Below are 16,740 nucleotides of genomic sequence, written 5' to 3'. Positions count from 1 at the left end.
CCTGACAGTAGACAAAATAGGTCATTGTCCACTATTCAAGATTTCTTAATTGCAGCCTTTATTAATTGGAAAAATGTTCTGATGTTAGCTTATATTTGTGATCAGAACATAAGGTTTGTGCAGGATCTGATGACTAGAACCTAAGAACAAGAATATTTTGTGTTCTGTAAGGAAAAGTTTGCAAAAGATTTCTTATGTGACAAATACAAAGAATTGAATGTTTGAATAAACACTTCGGTTTGCCACTACTTACTTTCTATGAATTCTTTTCTGATTGGGATTATATTCTATAGGATATACAAAGATAGCATTTTGAAACTGTTTGAGAGCTTGTTAACAGCTGATCCAGTTCCGTACAATATCTTTCCCACACTCAGAATTGCTGTAATTCCCCTCCCCTCCGCCACATACATGGAAAAATAAGAACTATATAGCTAGAATTTAATTATTTTAGTTTACTTAATGGTTTGGTTATTTTGTGATGTAGCATTAATATTTAAGGATGCTAAACAAACTGAAAACCTGTACTGCCTAAGTCCAATTTCAGTCTCCTAACTCGTTCATTCACCGAGAAAATGCCTGCTTTAATTTTCTTGTGGTTTGTATGAGACACGCACAAGTTCTTTCTCTCCAGAAATGTTATTCCAGTAGATGGAATCATCCTTCTTTTGGCAGAAGGTTGTGTTGCATTCCTACAGAGCAGTCTGAGCAAATTTACAGTGAAGCTAACTGAATTTATGGGGGAGAAATGTTGCATTTTGTCAAGCCATCTGACATCTGGCCAATTGGCAGACACCTACATATGTCCCATGCAATAAGTGTTTAGAATCCTTTAGTGTAGCAGATGATTGTCAAAAAAATTGTGTATGCCTGGGCACGCACACATGCATTCGCACAAAATTGCACGTGTGTGTGTGTGTCTCTCTCTCTCTCACACATGCTTACTCTTATGCTCCCACGCGCTTGTCCTCTGCACTCTCTCACTCCTGAGTTTATCCTGAAGAGAGAAAATAAAATGAAAGTAATGCAGTAATTTTTGAAAACGCCATATGACTTCTGACTACATCATCATACTTATTGATTAACACTGTGTCACAGTTACAACAAAGGAATATCTAAGTTCCAGTATTTCATAGTATGTTTGCATTTATTTCTATTTTAAAGTGTTTTGAGAGTTGAAGAGGCTTCACTAAATTTTTCAAAGACTGGCTTTAGATTTTGGAGATTTTTAGTTTAACTAGAATTGGAATCCTTGGAATTGCTAATGTTGACATAATTGGTTTTAGAAAATACTTCAGTCCATTATGTTCTTGCATTAAGGACTTTCAAAGATAGTTACATTCATACTAATACTTTAATGAATGGAATTTCATGGCAGATTTGATATTGGGGAATAGAATTCGTCACTTCACCAAAAAGGTGCAATATGATTCATAATACATAGAGGGTGTTGGTGTAAGATTTCCCTAGCTTCTGCTTCCAGTTGGCCTGCTTTCTGACATGGAGTAGACAGTCTGAGTTAGTGGGAGGTAAATGTGTTTTCCATACGTCTTTTGTGATGACCTAGGTGCTAGAGCACTAACGTATGACCATCCTACATTGCTAGGTCTTGAGAGAAACCTAAATTAGTTTTCTGTGCTATACCAATGAGGAGATCATTGAAAAGGAAAGTTTGGGTTTGTTTGTTTTTTTTAGGTATTGATGGAATAATAAAGACTGGTTCTGACTTGCACATTGAATGCAGATCTGTGCCAGGATTCTAACCATCATTGACCAGTTGTGCAAATATTTAATAAAAAATAACTGAAATAGTTAGCAGTTCCTAAAATATTTTGGAAACAGTATTCAGAGGCATAGTTTTACCTTCACTTCTGGGGACCACAGTGCCTTGTTACTAAGCATTTTTGTTTCTAACGTGCATATAAAAATTGTGAGGATTTCTTCAGCTTTAAAAGACACTTCTGTAAAATGCATCAGTAGAACTATATGTGCATAATATATTAAACAGCTTTATTTACTGATATGCTGGGTGTTCTCTTTTGGAAGATCTGTGACTTAACATGCTTTCTTTTGAAAAACTACTAATGTGTTGAGTACCAACATTGAAGTTACTGCCATGTAAACACATGTGCCTTCTTTCAGGCAGTTTAAAATCTAAATTAGTTTTAATTTTTTTATCCTCTTTTGGAAAGGCTTAAACCAGAATACTGTTATCATACCATTGAACACAAAGCACTTAACACAACTTTGCAAAAATCATTCAACTTTAATCCTTTTCTAAATGTATTTAATCTTCTGGTTTGGGCCCTTAACAGTAGTATTTTCTGTGTATAATACTTTAGGTCCCTAAATGTCTTAAACCTTCATGGTTGAACTACATTTTTTTTTTTATCGTGCGTTGTTGTAGTCTAAGTTCTAAGGGCATTTTTTTACATGGGTTTCCAGCATGGCGCTGGGCACTTTAATGAGCCATGCTAATTAAAACGGCCTGTGTGGCACATGTATCAGCATCACCATATGTCCCCATGCTGAAAAAATGAGAGTGAGGCAATTTGAAATAATGCTCATCAGATACGTCTTATTTCAAAGCTCGCCGTTGCCATTTTGCCAGTGCAGAGATGCATGGTGACACTAATACACATGACACACAAGGCTGCCAGAGCGCATCAATTTCCCTGTTCCGGCAGACTCTATTTAATTGAGTCTGCTCCGATGCACTGGATTTCCAGTGCATCAGAGCAGGCTTCCTGCATGTGTGTAGGAGCTCTACAGTCTTAATCCTTTAGTGCCAAAACAAGCAAGGTTTAAATTTTTGTTTAAGGTTTAAATGGGAAGACCCTAACAAAGTTCAGATTCAGTGCTCTAACACACGAGTTTCATAGATTTCATAGAAAATGAGGGTTGGAAGGGACCTCAGGAGGTCATCTAATCCAACCCTGTGCTCAAAGCAGGACCCTCCCCAGCTATATCATGCCTACCAAAGCTTTGTCTAGTCAGGTTTTTAAAACCTCCGAGGATGGAAATTCCACACCCTCTCTGGGTAACCTGTTCCAGTGCCTTACTACCCCTGTAGTGAGAGAGTTTTTTTCTAATATCTAACCTAAACTCTTGCTGCAACTTGAGACCATTGCTCCTTGTTCTGTCATCTGCCATCACTGAGAACAGTCTAGCTCCATCCTCTTTCAAACCCTCCTTCAGGTAGTGGAAGGCTGTTATTAAGTCCCCTTTTCTCTCGACTAAATAAGCCCAGTTCCCTTTGGCTGTGCTCAGAAGTCATGTGCCCCAGCCCCCTCACCATTTTCATTGCCCTCTGCTGGAGTCTCTCTGATTTGTCCACATCCTTTCTGTGGTGGGGGCCCCAAAACTGAACACAGTACTCCAGATGTGGCCTCACCAGTGAAGAATAGAGGGGAATAATTACTTCCCTCAATCTTCTGGCAACACTCCTACCAATGCAGCTCAGATGCCATTAGCCTTCTTGGCAACAAGGGCACATTTTTGGCTCGTATTCTTGTTATAGTTCATTGCAACCCCCAGGTCCTTTTCTGCAGAGCTGCTGCCTAGCCAGTCAGTCCCCAGCCTGTACCCATGCAAGGGATTGTTCTGTCCTAAGTGTAGGACTTGGCACTTGTCTTTATTGAACCTCCTGAGACTTCTCTTGGTCCAGTCCTCCAGTTTATCTAGGTCTTGCTAAATCCCAATCCTACCTCCTGCATATCTACTACCCCTGCTCCCTCCCCCCCCAAGCTTTGTGTCATCTGCAAACTTGCTGAGGGTGTACTCTGTGCCGTTTTCCAGGTCATCAGTGAAGATATTGAACAAAACTTCCCCTAGGACTGGCCCCGGGGCACTTCACTTTGATACTGGCTGCCAACTAGACATAGAGCCATTGATCCTTTGAGCCCAATGATCCAGACTTAACAGTTTTCTATCCACCTTACAGTGTGTTCGTCCAGCCCATACTTACTTAGTTTGCCTGCAAGAATGTTGTGGGAGACCCTATCAAAAGCCTTGCTAAAGTCAAGGTATACCACGCTGGTCTCCCCACATTCACAGAGCCAGTAGCCTCATCATAGAAGGCAATCAGGTTGGTCAGGCATGACTTGGCCCTGGTGAATCCACATTGACTTTTCCTGATCACCTTCTTCTCCTCCAAGTGAATTTGTTAGTAAGATGATAATAAAATTTCCTGTCAGTAAGATAATAAACATATTCGTCATACTATCAGTATTGGACACACAATGTTTCTGATAACTTTCTTTTTCTGTAGAACTCCTGTATGAGCTCTGACTATATCAGTTTTGACTGAAATACATTACCATCTCACTCAACAGTTATATGACCTATATGAAATTAGGTAGCTGTCTTAGCCTAGTTCAAAGACAAAATTCTCAAGCTGGAGGAAACAGAATAACTGGTAGTTTTTTTAGTTTTAGCTGAAAAAAATGCAGACTGCTTAATCAAGGAAATTAAAGTATTAAAAATGGCCCCTGCAAAAATAAATAAATAAAAAAAAGAGGTAGAGGCCTCTTGGCAGGACTTTCTGAGGAATCTTGAGCATAGATTCCCAGAGTATATCTATATAACTTTAATTTCAGTGGCTGTAAATTCAGTGCCTTTTACTGGTACCAAATAGACATGCTTGCTGTATCACAAGAATTATCTTCTCCTTATCACCTTCATACTTGATAAATAAATTTAGAACTTCAGATTCATAGATTGTAGAGTAAGAAGGGACCACAGAGGATCATTGTGTCTGACCCCCTGCCTCTGGTAGGAAAGAAGACCATGATCAGTTGACCCCAGCCAGGTGACTGTCAAGACTTCTCTTGAAGACCTCCAAGTTAGGTGATAACACCACCTCTCTTGGAAGCCCATTCCAGATTCTGGCCACCCTTACTGTAAAAAAAACAAAACAAAACAAAAAAAACCTTCCTAATGTCTAACCTGAATCTACTCTCTACTAGTTTGCACCCATTATTCCTAGTTACTCTTTTAGGTGCTCTGGTAAATAGTGCATCTCCAATTCCCTGTTGTCCTCCCTTGATAAACTTATAGGCGGCTACAAGGTCTCCCCTCAGCTGTCTCTTGTGAAGGCTGAAGAGATCCAGATCCCTCAACCTCCCCTTGTAGGGTCTTTCACGGAGGCCACTAATCATGAGAGTAGCCCTCCTCTGAACCCTCTCCAGATTCTCTGTCTCTCTTGAAGTGTGGTGCCTAAAACTGGACACAGTACTCCAACTGTGGCCTGACCAATGCCACAGAGAGGGGGAGCATGACCTCCCTCAATCTGTTGGTCATGCATCTGCTAATGCACGACAAGGTGTGATTGGCTTTGTTGATGGCATCATTACACTGCCAGCTCATGTTCATCTTGGAGTCAGCTATGACTCCAAGATCCCTCTTAGCTGCTGAGCTGTTGAGGAGGTCATCTCTCAGCCTATAGGTGTGCTGGGGATTCCTCCTCCCAAGGTGGAGTACCTTGCATTTTTATTTTTGTTGAATTGCATCCTATTTTGTTCTGCCCATTGATCCAACCTGTCCGGGTCCGCCTGTATCTGCTCCCTGCCCTCTGGTGTGTTTGCTAACTTGGAGAGGGTCTCTCCACACCCATGTCCAAATTTGCTGATGAAGATATTAAATAACACCACTGCCTACCTCCTTCCAGGCCAAGAACGACCTGTCCAGGACCACCACTCTCTGGGTGCGGTCCCTAAGCCAGGTGGCCACCCGCCTGACTGTAAGCATCCACCCCCGCAGTCTGCTAACTTCCCTATTAGAATAGGATGCGAAACTGTGTTGAAGGCCTTCTTAAAGTCCAGGTAGATGACATCAGCCTCAGCTTCTGTGTCAAGGCAGCATATGACCTGGTCATAAAAGGCTATAAGGTTTGTCAGGCAAGATCTACCTGCAGCAAACCCATGCTGGTGTCTCTCACCCTGTCCTCATCAAAAAGCTGGGAGACTGTGGTGTCGATGCCCACACAGTCAAATGGGTCGCTAACTGGTTGGAGGGCCGCACCCAGAGGGTGGTAGTGGATGGGTTCTTCTCGACCTGGAAGGACGTGGGCAGTGGGGTTCCGCAGGGCTCGGTCCTCGGGCCCGCACTGTTCAACATCTTCATCAGTGACTTGGATGAGGGGGTAGAAAGCACCCTGTTCAAGTTTGCTGATGACACTAAGATGTGGGGGGATGTGGGTGCACTAGAAGGGTGCAATAGGCTACAAGCTGACCTTGACAGGTTGCAACGGTGGGCGGATGAGAATAGGATGGGGTTTAACACTGATAAGTGCAAGGTGTTGCACATGGGGAGGAAGAACCGGCACCACACTTACAGGTTGGGGAACTCCCCTCTTGCCAGCACGGAGACGGAAAAGGATCTTGGAGTCGTCATTGACTCCACGATGAACATGGGCCGGCAGTGTGGGAAGGCAGTCAAAAAGGCCAACCGTACCCTGTCATGCATCCACAGATGCATCTCGAGCAGGTCCAGGGAGGTGATCCTCCCCCTCTATGCGGCACTAGTCAGGCCGCAGCTGGAGTACTGCGTCCAGTTCTGGGCGCCACACTTCAAGAGGGACGTGGACGATATGGAAAGAGTTCAGAGGAGGGCCACTTGTATGATCAGGGGTCAGCAGGGCAGGCCTTATGAGGAGAGGCTACGGGACCTGAACCTGTTTAGCCTCCACAAGAGAAGGTTAAGGGGGGACCTTGTGGCCTGCTACAAACTGGTCAGGGGGGATCAGCAGGTATTGGGGGAGTCCCTGTTCCCCCGTGCGCTGCCAGGAGTGACCAGGAATAACGGTCACAAGCTGGCGGAGGGTAGGTTTAGATTAGATATTAGGAGGCGCTACTTCACAGTCAGGGCGGCTAGGGCCTGGAACCGGCTTCCAGGGGAAGTGGTGCAGGTTCCTAGCCTGGGGATTTTTAAAAGGAAGTTAGATGAGCACCTTGCCGGGGTCATCTGACCCCGGTGCTCTTTCCTGCCAAGGCAGGGGGTTGGACTAGATGATCTACCTAGGTCCCTTCCGACTCTAGCTACTATGAAACTATAGTTTCCCCTGCTGGGCCTTCACAAATGTGCTCTTTGATTTTTATTTTATTTTTTTTAATTTTTTTTTTCCAGTATTTTCCTAAGGATAGAAATAAGACTGACTGGCCTAAAGTTACCCCGCTCATCCCTTCGCCCCTTCTTAAAAATGGGCACCGCATTGGCCCTTTTCCAATCCTCAGGGACCTGGCCAGAGCACCATGAGTGTTCGGACAGCCCTGCCAGAGGTTCAGGTATGACACTGGCCAATTCCTTCAGCACCTGTGGATGGAGGTCATCTGGGCTGGCTGATTTGTACCCATCCAAGTGCTCCATAACTAAGTCAGCACTAACCTTTGGTGGTCTGGTGCCTTTTGGATATCTGTCTATGTTCAAGGTGGGGGAAGTGTTTTGGTCAGTACTTAGCAATACTGAAGCAAAGAACTCCATTGAAGAGCTCTGCCTTTTTCTTTGCGTCAACCACCAACTGTCCTGATTGGTCCTGCAGGGGCCCTATGTTACTCTGCGCCTTCTTTTAGCTCGGTATGCATCTGTAGAAGGACTTTTTATTGTCCTTGATTTGTTGTGGCCAGCCTAAACTCCAGCCCTGCCTTGGCCTGTCTAACTGACGCCCTGCAACAGTGTGCCAGGATGGTGTATTCCTCTGTGATGACTGCCCCCCGCTTCCACTGCCAGTAAATCTTTGCCCCCGGTCTTTTCTGGAATTCCCTGTTCAGCCAAGGGGCCTTTTTTATTCCCTTACCCCCTTTTCTCCTTTTGTGCCCCAAGGATCACTTCTTTGAGAAACCTCTAACCCTCCTGGATCCCTGTTTGCTCGATGCTCTTGAGTTCTGCCGCCTCACTAACTAGCCTTTTAAGTTTACTAAAGTTGACCCTTCTGAAGTCTGACACTTTGGCCTCACTGCATATTTTCCCACCCTTTGCTAGATAGTGAACTCTACCAAGTGATGGTCACAGTCTCCTAGGTTACTGTGTATTCGCAGGTTCCTCAGGACGTCCCCTGTTGCTAAGACCAGGTCTAGCAAGGCGCTACCCCTGGTGGGACTGGATACTACCTGGGTTAGGTGGAAGTCTTGCATGCAGTATAAGAACCTACGTGAGCGGTTTGTTTGGCACCTCTCAGCAGATGTCTGGGTAATTTATATCCCCCATGACCACCGCCTCCCTTGCCTGAATGGCTTCTGAGAGTTGCCTGGAGAATACCTCGTCCAGCTCACACATCTATCTAAACTCATTGCATGGAATTCCATTTTCCCATTCATACATAGGTGCTGCTTTGAAGTCAAGCCACTCCTTTATAATTGGCAACCACTTACAATTTGTGCCTGCAGGATCTTGTATGTGCAGTGCAGCAGTCACCATATAATTTTTGATTGCCTGCCAGATGCACACCTGTAGTTTTTATCTTGGTTGCTACAGAGATGGTATAAGAGTTACTGTTTCCTACATTAAAATTGTGTGGGACTCGCATTCATTAATATGAGGGTCAGACCAGTTGATAACAAATTTCCTTGTTAGCGGCAAGAGTCTCCGTACTGCTGAGGAGAAGACAGACATTCAAAGGGCTGATGCAAACAGGTTGAGTAATGACATGAAAACGACCTTCTTGCAGTAAGTGGTAGATATTAAAATGCTTGCTTAAAAAATTGTAATGATACTTTGTGTTTGTAATTGGCAAATAATGGATTCGGAATGTGAAATATAAAGTCACACCCCAATATCTTTTGTATGTTGCATCCAAAATACATATATTAATATTGTCTCTATATCCATTAAAATGCTGTAATCCATGAAAACATGCTTTGCAGAAAACTTGCAAGCACTGAGGAAATATACCAATACTAGTGGGCAATTGAGTCAAGAATAGTACAAGCAAAATTATTGTTTCTTCATCCACCTAAAATTTCACCTTTAGTGTTGATCTACTACTTCCATTTTGGCAGTCTGTGCTCAAATGGCCCAAACTCCGTCAAATTTTATGTTGGAGCTCATTGAGGATGGGAAAAAAAACCGTATTATTTTCAGACACTGGAATGGCATACTACCCTGTAGTTCTTACCCCCATAAGCTTCAGTTAAAAAATAATAGCCCAACTGTAGTTCAGTTCTCATATTTTTGGTGATTATGAGATTTATGTAAACTGCATCAGATTTAAATACATCCAGGATGGTTACTACAGTATATTGCAGTGCTGTTTTTGAATTTACACAAAGTAGGAGTTTGCTACAGTTTGCATATTCCACATGGAAACAATTTATACCCGACTTCTTGACTCGTAGCCAAATGTCATGTTAAATATCATCACAAGTTTCATAGGGCACGAAAAATCCTTATAGTTTTAAAACATAACAGTAAGATATATAAAATATGATCAAATACTAAACAGTACACTGACTTCAAATTATACTTTGAGAGTAGTCTCTTTCCATTTATATTAGTGCATTTCCCTGTCAACCAAAGCAAAACTACCTTTTTTTAAATAGCCGAGACCAAATCTTATAATTTTAAACAATACTACTTTAAAAGATGCCCTTTTTATTTCTACAACTGATCAAGAAGAGATATTAGAAGTAATTTAATCTGAAAACTTAAATATTTAATTATGGTGGAATATATTTGAGGATTGTTTTTTTTGGGGGGGGTGTCTGTCCTCTTTTCCTCCCTTCCCCCCCACCCCCCCCATTTTGAAATACTAGTCTGGCTCAAACTAAAAACCTATATGTAAATAACCTAATTCTGTTATTTTCTGATCAATTCTGACCTCAGAGATTACGTATGAATACTGAAGTGCAGAACCAAGACCATATATAATACTCAGGTTATGTGTTGTTTATATTTTAATAGCCTGAACAGATAGTCAAAAGCAACTAAATATATGCAAAACACAGTTGTAAAAAGTTTTTTGTTAAAATATTAGTGAACTTGTAAGAGACACAAAAATATAAGTATAGCCAGTCATTAAAACTGAATTAGACTATACTGTTTCTGCAGCTCTGTACAGTTGATGGGTAATATTCAAATTTTATATCTGTTTACACACAATTGCTTACATGTTATTATTGTAGATTTGTTTTCTGTAGTATGCACTATAAATGAAAGCTCTACAATTACAGCAAAGAAGAGTTGGTATATTCATTTGTTTAAAAAGTACAGTCTACCTGAAGAAAAATGGACAATATGCTAAGAACTAAAGCACCATATATGTTGTGTGTAGTCTGATCAACATAGTGTTTTTTTTCTGAAAGATGTTTGGCAACGTTGGTCTTTCACAGGGACAGAGGTCTGCTTAAGCACTTGTTGTGTCATTACTGACTGATGCTGGGCTCCCTTTTTTGCTAGGATCTGTTGAATTGCGCTTTGGACAAGCAAATAATCAACAAAAATAAATCTTTTTAAAACAAGACAACAAAATTCACTAAGTACTATAAAATATAAAGAATCAGGCCCCAAGAAGCTCAAAATACGCACTGCAAAGACAATTTTATTGCTGCTTTGATTACTGTCTGGGTAGAACAGAGCAGGGTGTGAACCCACAGGCTGCAGTTGTGGTTGCTTAGTAACCAGAGCTGGAAGTTTTTACTTTGCCTGCTGCTCCCAAGGCAGCTGAATTGGTATTGGAGGATCTGCAAGTGCTGATTTGTAATCTTAACAGCTGTAGGTTAAATTTTACTCAGAGTTTCTGAACAGGACATGACCCAACATGGGAACAAACAGTGGCTGGTTGCACAGATGAGTCAGGAGGTTAGCACAAATTCAGATTTTGTTCCTTTAAATTAGTTACATTTCCTGCAAGGGGCATTTCACCACATAAGTCAGGAAATACACATGACCATCTTCAAAAGTTTGTTTCTATGAGTCCTTTCAGCAAATGACTGAGACAAGGGCTTTTGAAGACGTGCCTTGCCAGCTTTCCATTGAGTTGGAATTTCTTTTTGGTCCAAATATGCTTCTTCAAATTCTCCCAGAATATATGGGAGATAAAGCTGCAGCCAGAATTTAGCCGCATTTGGCTGTATCAGCACTTTTATCAGGGTAATTAGAAGGCAATTTGTCTAACCTACCCTAGTTCCAGACAGGATAAGGTATTAAGAACTGAGAGGTGTTGTGTGCAAAATGAAGAAAGGTAAGGGTTAGTTAGCACTTCAGATAATTCTCTTTTTAAAATACATGTCATACTTTTTTTTTAAACATTCAAGTTTAAAAATCATTCAAGTTTTAAGCATTCGCAATTATGACCCACCTAAAAGATCAAATTTACCCAAAAAAGCCCCAAAATAAACCCAAATCAATTTACTCATTAAAAAAATTGGTCTACAGTTGTAGGGCTTTGCTGCTAAAATCTTTACTCAGCCCAAAGCTAACCCAGATGTGGATGTTTCTGTGTGTTAAGTTTACACACACACACACACACACACACACACACACACACACACACACACTTTATATATAAGAAAAAAATAAAACCCTTTCACTCTCCTTTTCTGTTTTTTGTGAGTAGGCAGAAAGCATATGAAAACTAGATATTTTGTTTTTCATTACCCTGTTTGCTTATAAGAGCCAAACAAGTATCATGGTTTAGGCAGTATTTACATGTGCATGATAAAACACGTTACACATCCTTTTATAGGATAAATACCTTAACAAATAGTATACTCTGAAACCTTGAGAAGGGAAGTGAAATAAGTGTGGTTTATGAAACTTTAAGCAGTCTCTAATCATATAGCATGGACTGTTTTGAGATATAGTCAACTACTGACTTAGAAAGAACAACTGCAACTGAAATGAAGCTTCTCTCATAAGTTTATACCCCCGCTAATCAAGCAACTCAGGGGCTTTTTGGTTTGTCCCACTCATTAAGGTTGAGAGAAACAGACTGAGAAACTTCAGTGCAGACCGGCTGGCATTCGCCACCTTCAAGTGCTCAGCTCCCAGTTTCATTTCCTCCACAGATGACAAAGCAGCACACAGCATCTCGGTATTTAACTCTTCTTGGTGTTCTTTTAAAAATTGTTTCAATTCTTCTCCGTATTTGTTGTCTGGACGACCTGAAAGCTGTCCAGCTGGCTTCTCTGGCAGCATCTTGAACAGTGACGACTGAACAGCATGCTACTGACACCATCCACACCTTTCAAACGTATGTTCTCAACATAAAGGCAGACAAAAGCCCAAATCCATTAGAAATGGGTCAGTTGACTGCATCCATCTTCTTTTTACCACTGTGAGAGAAGGATCAGGTTCATCATGACACCAAGAAGAAAGGAATGAGGGTTGCTCTATGTCTTCCAATTTATTAAATCACCAAAGGAGCAGAGCTGTGCAGGCTTACACCATTTCTGCTAACGCAGTATGAATGTCTTCCTTAGAAAATGAACTGTGACTTCCCTGAGATTTTAATGTCTGTTCTCAACCCAGAATAGGTTGGATAAAAGTCTGACAGGGTTTTTCCCCCCGCCTTTCCTCTTACTGTGATCAGTTAAGTAAGTGGGAGCCAGCCTTTTTGGCAGGTATGCGACACATTAGCCCTGCACCTACCCTGAGTGCCACTCTGATCCCCTTCCCCCACCCAATCTGCTGCTGTTTTCTGCTTAGTGGCCTGTGATCCCTGCCTGACCTGCTGCTCTGCTTTCTGCTTCCTGCACCATCTGCCACTGTGCTGCAAGTCCCCTCCCCAGCCTGCTGTGTACTACACAGTACACCACAAGTTCGCCACCCCTGAGTTAAGTTATTGATTGCATTAGTTAAAGTTCTTGTGGAAACAGATGTGAACTAAATGTTAGAAAGTATAGATCAGGTGATTTAGAGTAGTAAAAGAAATGTAATTTTGAACATGAGGTCTGACCTTTTCAGCATTGGTTTCTGTATCTGCTCTTACTAGATCTCAGTAGTAGTTTTTAAACTGATAGATTTGATGTACAAGCAGATGATTATAGGGCATTTTTTGTGTGGAAATGTTGTTTCTCTAAACTTGTACATTGACCAGTGTACAAGTTTCTTGCCTTGAGGGAAGCATCTATGCAGCTATGTGCACCATAATGTAACAGTTTCTACCTTTTAGAATACTACTTGTGGAGCTGGATGGTTGGTGGTGCTAGCTAAGTTTCATTGCAGTTTCTTAAGCTGTCATTGTCATCAACCGTAAATGGTCCTGCCTCATAGCAGCGGTACTGGCTTAGTGCTGCTCTGGGCTCTGCAGCCATGGGTAAGCAGAGGGGGTGGGGGAAGGACAACATGGAGGCAAAAGCAGCATGGGGAATCTGGGGAGCATGGACCCAAGGTTACTGGGGTGGGTAGTATAAGTCAGGCAGGGATAGTTGCAAGGTGGGAGGGATAAGTGGTGGGGAGAGACAGGGGTCAAGTTGCCTGCTCCCTGTACTGTTAGAGTCTATACATGGAAAATTATAACAACTTTTCCATGTATAGAATCTAATTACTGGGGGAGTAGTCTTAAATTAGGGTCATCTTGAATTCGGGTAAATATTGTGTAATGGGGCCTTCTTCGGGCCAGTCTGCCATTAGCCCACCCACCTGTTCCTGGTTTAACTGCCTGCCACACTCTCCTGCCATGCCTTGTTGTTTCATAATTGGTTCTAATTAGGTGGGAGGCTGCCCAGTCTTGCCCCAATGCCAGGGGGCGCGCTCTGTGGCTCTGATCCTCCCCTATACCATAGCCAAGCCTCACAGATGGCATCCAGGTGACAGTGCTCCTGGCCTACAGCCAGACCAAGCTTAGCCCTCATTGTCAGGCCTCATTCGTACATACAGTCATACCACTGTAATCTCACACTCCACCCCTTCTTATGGGGTCTCTTTCAAGCATCGATAACTTATACCGCCTTGCTCCCTCTTGGAGTGGCCCCCTTAGGCCATAGGCTTTATCTAGAACACACCTCGGGTGGCAGACATACCATCTTTTGGGTCTTCTTTGTGACCCCTACCAGGGTAGTGGCCAGCCAATTAACTGACCTGGGGCAAGCTTGCCCTGGCACCTCCTGGGGCAGCTCTACACAAATCCACACGAGCATACTGGGCTCCCAGCCCTGTGGTTTTCCCTCCCTTCACTGGGGCTGCACTTGTGAACCCCCGTGAGGGAGCAGATCTGCCCCCTCACTGTGTCTACAGGGCTTCCCTCCCTGGTGGAGGCTCAGGTGGCCATAGCCAGGCCTGGCCCTAACTCTTACCCACACTGATGTGGGGGCTAGAGGTTACTGAGGCGCTCCAACCCATCTTCTCCTGGGATGGTAACTGGCCTGGTATTTCCTGAGGGGCTCTCGTGCCACTGGGAGTCCCAGCAGGGGTGCGGTTTTAGGTCATGGCCAGGACCAAGAGCCTCCTGCTCCATATATCTTGACTTCAAAAAAGCTTTTGATCTGGTATCCCATGATCACCTCTTGGCCAAACTGCCCAGTTGTGGCCTTGGCTCCACCACGATCCGCTGGCTGGGAAATTGGCTTCGTGGTCGGACTCAGAGGGTTGTGATTGATGGCAGTCACTCATTGTGGTGCCCTGTGACCAGTGGGGTCCCTCAAGGCTCTGTCCTGGGACCCATACTGTTCAACATCTTCATTAATGATGTGGACATTGGAGTCAGGAGTGGACTGGCCAAGTTCGCCGATGACACCAAACTTTGGGGCAAAGCATCCACGCCAGAAGATAGGCGGGTGATCCAGGCTGACCTGGACAAGCTCAGCAAATGGGCAGACGAGAACCTCATGGTGTTTAACACTGAAAAATGCAAGGTTCTCCACCTTGGGAGGAAAAACCTGCAGCACCCTTATAGGCTCGGCAGTGCTACGTTGGTTAGCACTACAGAAGAAAAAGACTTGGGGGTCATCATTGACCACAAGATGAACATGAGCCTCCAATGCGATGCTGCGGCTAGTAAAGCAACCAAAATGCTGGCGTGCATCCATAGATGCTTCTCGAGCAAATCCCGGGACGTCATTCTCCTCTTGTACTCGGCCTTGGTGAGGCCGCAGCTGGAGTACTGCGTCCAGTTTTGGGCTCCACAATTCAAAAAGGATGTGGAGAAGCTTGAGAGAGTCCAGAGGAGAGCCACATGCATGATCAGAGGTCAGGAAAACAGATCTTACGATGACAGGCTGAGAGCCACGGGACTCCTTAGCCTGGAAAAGCGCAGGCTCAGGGGTGATCTGATGGCCACCTATAAGTTTATCAGGGGTGAGCACCAGGATCTGGGGGAACGTCTGTTCACCAGAGCGCCCTGAGGGATGACGAGGTCGAACGGTCACAAACTCCTACAAGACCGTTTCAGGCTGGACATAAGGAAGAATTTCTTTACTGTCTGAGCCCCCAAGGTCTGGAACAGTCTGTCAGCAGAGGTGGTTCAAGCACCTACATTGAGCACCTTCAAGAGTAAATTGGATGCTTATGTTGCTGGGATCCTATGACCCCAGCTGACTTCCTGCCCTTTGGGCAGGGGGCTGGACTCGATGATCTCCCGAGGTCCCTTCCAGCCCTAATGTCTATGAAATCTACCTGCAGATGTTCCATTCAGCAGTTCAACCAGGCAATATTTCTGCCTGCCAGCAGCCAACTGTTCTGTTTATATAGGTGGCCATGGTTCTAAAATGGCTGCTGCAATCAAGCACCTGCTGGCTGCTTGACTCAGCCCTGACAGTGGCAGGCACCAACAGTGCCCTTCCACATATGATAATAGATGACAGAAACTGGAAATTTAAAATGTCTTTCCTGTGTGACAGCTGCTATGTTAGCTGATGCATTGTGGACTATACCCAAAAACTGCCAGCAGTAAGTTTGAGTCTTTTATACCTTGAGTTTTGCAGCTAGGCTCTGTAACTCTGGCATTCTTACCTTTTGGATTGGGCAATGGAGGTGGGACACAACACATGCAGAACAGTAACAGTAATTTTTTACTGGTTATGTTGTTGGTTTACTTTTTGTGTTTCCTTCCAGTACCCCTTTTGATGCACAATTGATTTTTAATCAATTTACATTTTCTTGTATACTTGGTAGCAAATTCACTGTACTTTTGTAAAGGAACTCAAACTTGATCGGGGACATAGTATTGCAATCATTCAAGTGAAACAATAAAAAAAAATATACAAAAAATCTGTTATAGCTGGAACTTAAAGTAAGTCATGGGAGAAATTCTGTGAGATTTAAGTTCCATAGAGACTTTTCCTCACAGAACTTAAATGCTTAAATTTGGTCCCACCAACAGGATGGAGTTTGTTAGACGAAATATGGAAATGAATGTCTGCTTTTGTTCTTTCCCTTGATAGAATGCTGTTTTGTAAGAAGCGGGTATGCTATGTTCTACAAAACAATGTGGAAAACATACTGTAGTTAGCATAACTTTGACTCAGCCTACAAAGTAAACTTACTATGCTCCAGAGCAGGACCCTCAAAAACTGCTTTGGATGGGTTGCTTCCTAAACCAGAACCAGCATAACCATGTCTGTTTTGTACTTTGGATGAGTTGCTGTGTGCTTCTGAGTGGCAGTATCTGTCAGTCTGCCTGTGATGCCACATGGGTATAGCTTTATATTGCTTCCAGTTTATGAAGTGGTCCACCTGGGATGCCTGATGATGCTGTGAAACACAGTAAGTTCACAGAGTAGGAATGGGAATTGTTTTCATGGAGTGAATGCTGTACTGTAACAGCAGTTTTCAGAGAATTTTGTAGAAAGCATCAAAAGTTCTCATACC

At 43.2% G+C, this 16,740-nt stretch overlaps 1 protein-coding gene across 3 annotated transcripts in view; it reads left to right on the top strand.

Annotated features, from left to right (window-relative positions):
* The window catches only part of JMJD1C (jumonji domain containing 1C), a 255,790-nt gene that overhangs the window by 168,280 nt on the left and 70,770 nt on the right, over nt 1-16,740 (top strand). The window lies entirely within an intron of this gene.

The sequence above is a fragment of the Crocodylus siamensis genome, chromosome 7, assembly GCF_052110815.1.
Source record: "Crocodylus siamensis isolate JL-2025a chromosome 7, ASM5211081v1, whole genome shotgun sequence".
Classification (NCBI taxonomy): Eukaryota; Metazoa; Chordata; order Crocodylia; family Crocodylidae; genus Crocodylus; species Crocodylus siamensis.
This window is presented reverse-complemented; position numbering and strand designations above follow the sequence as displayed.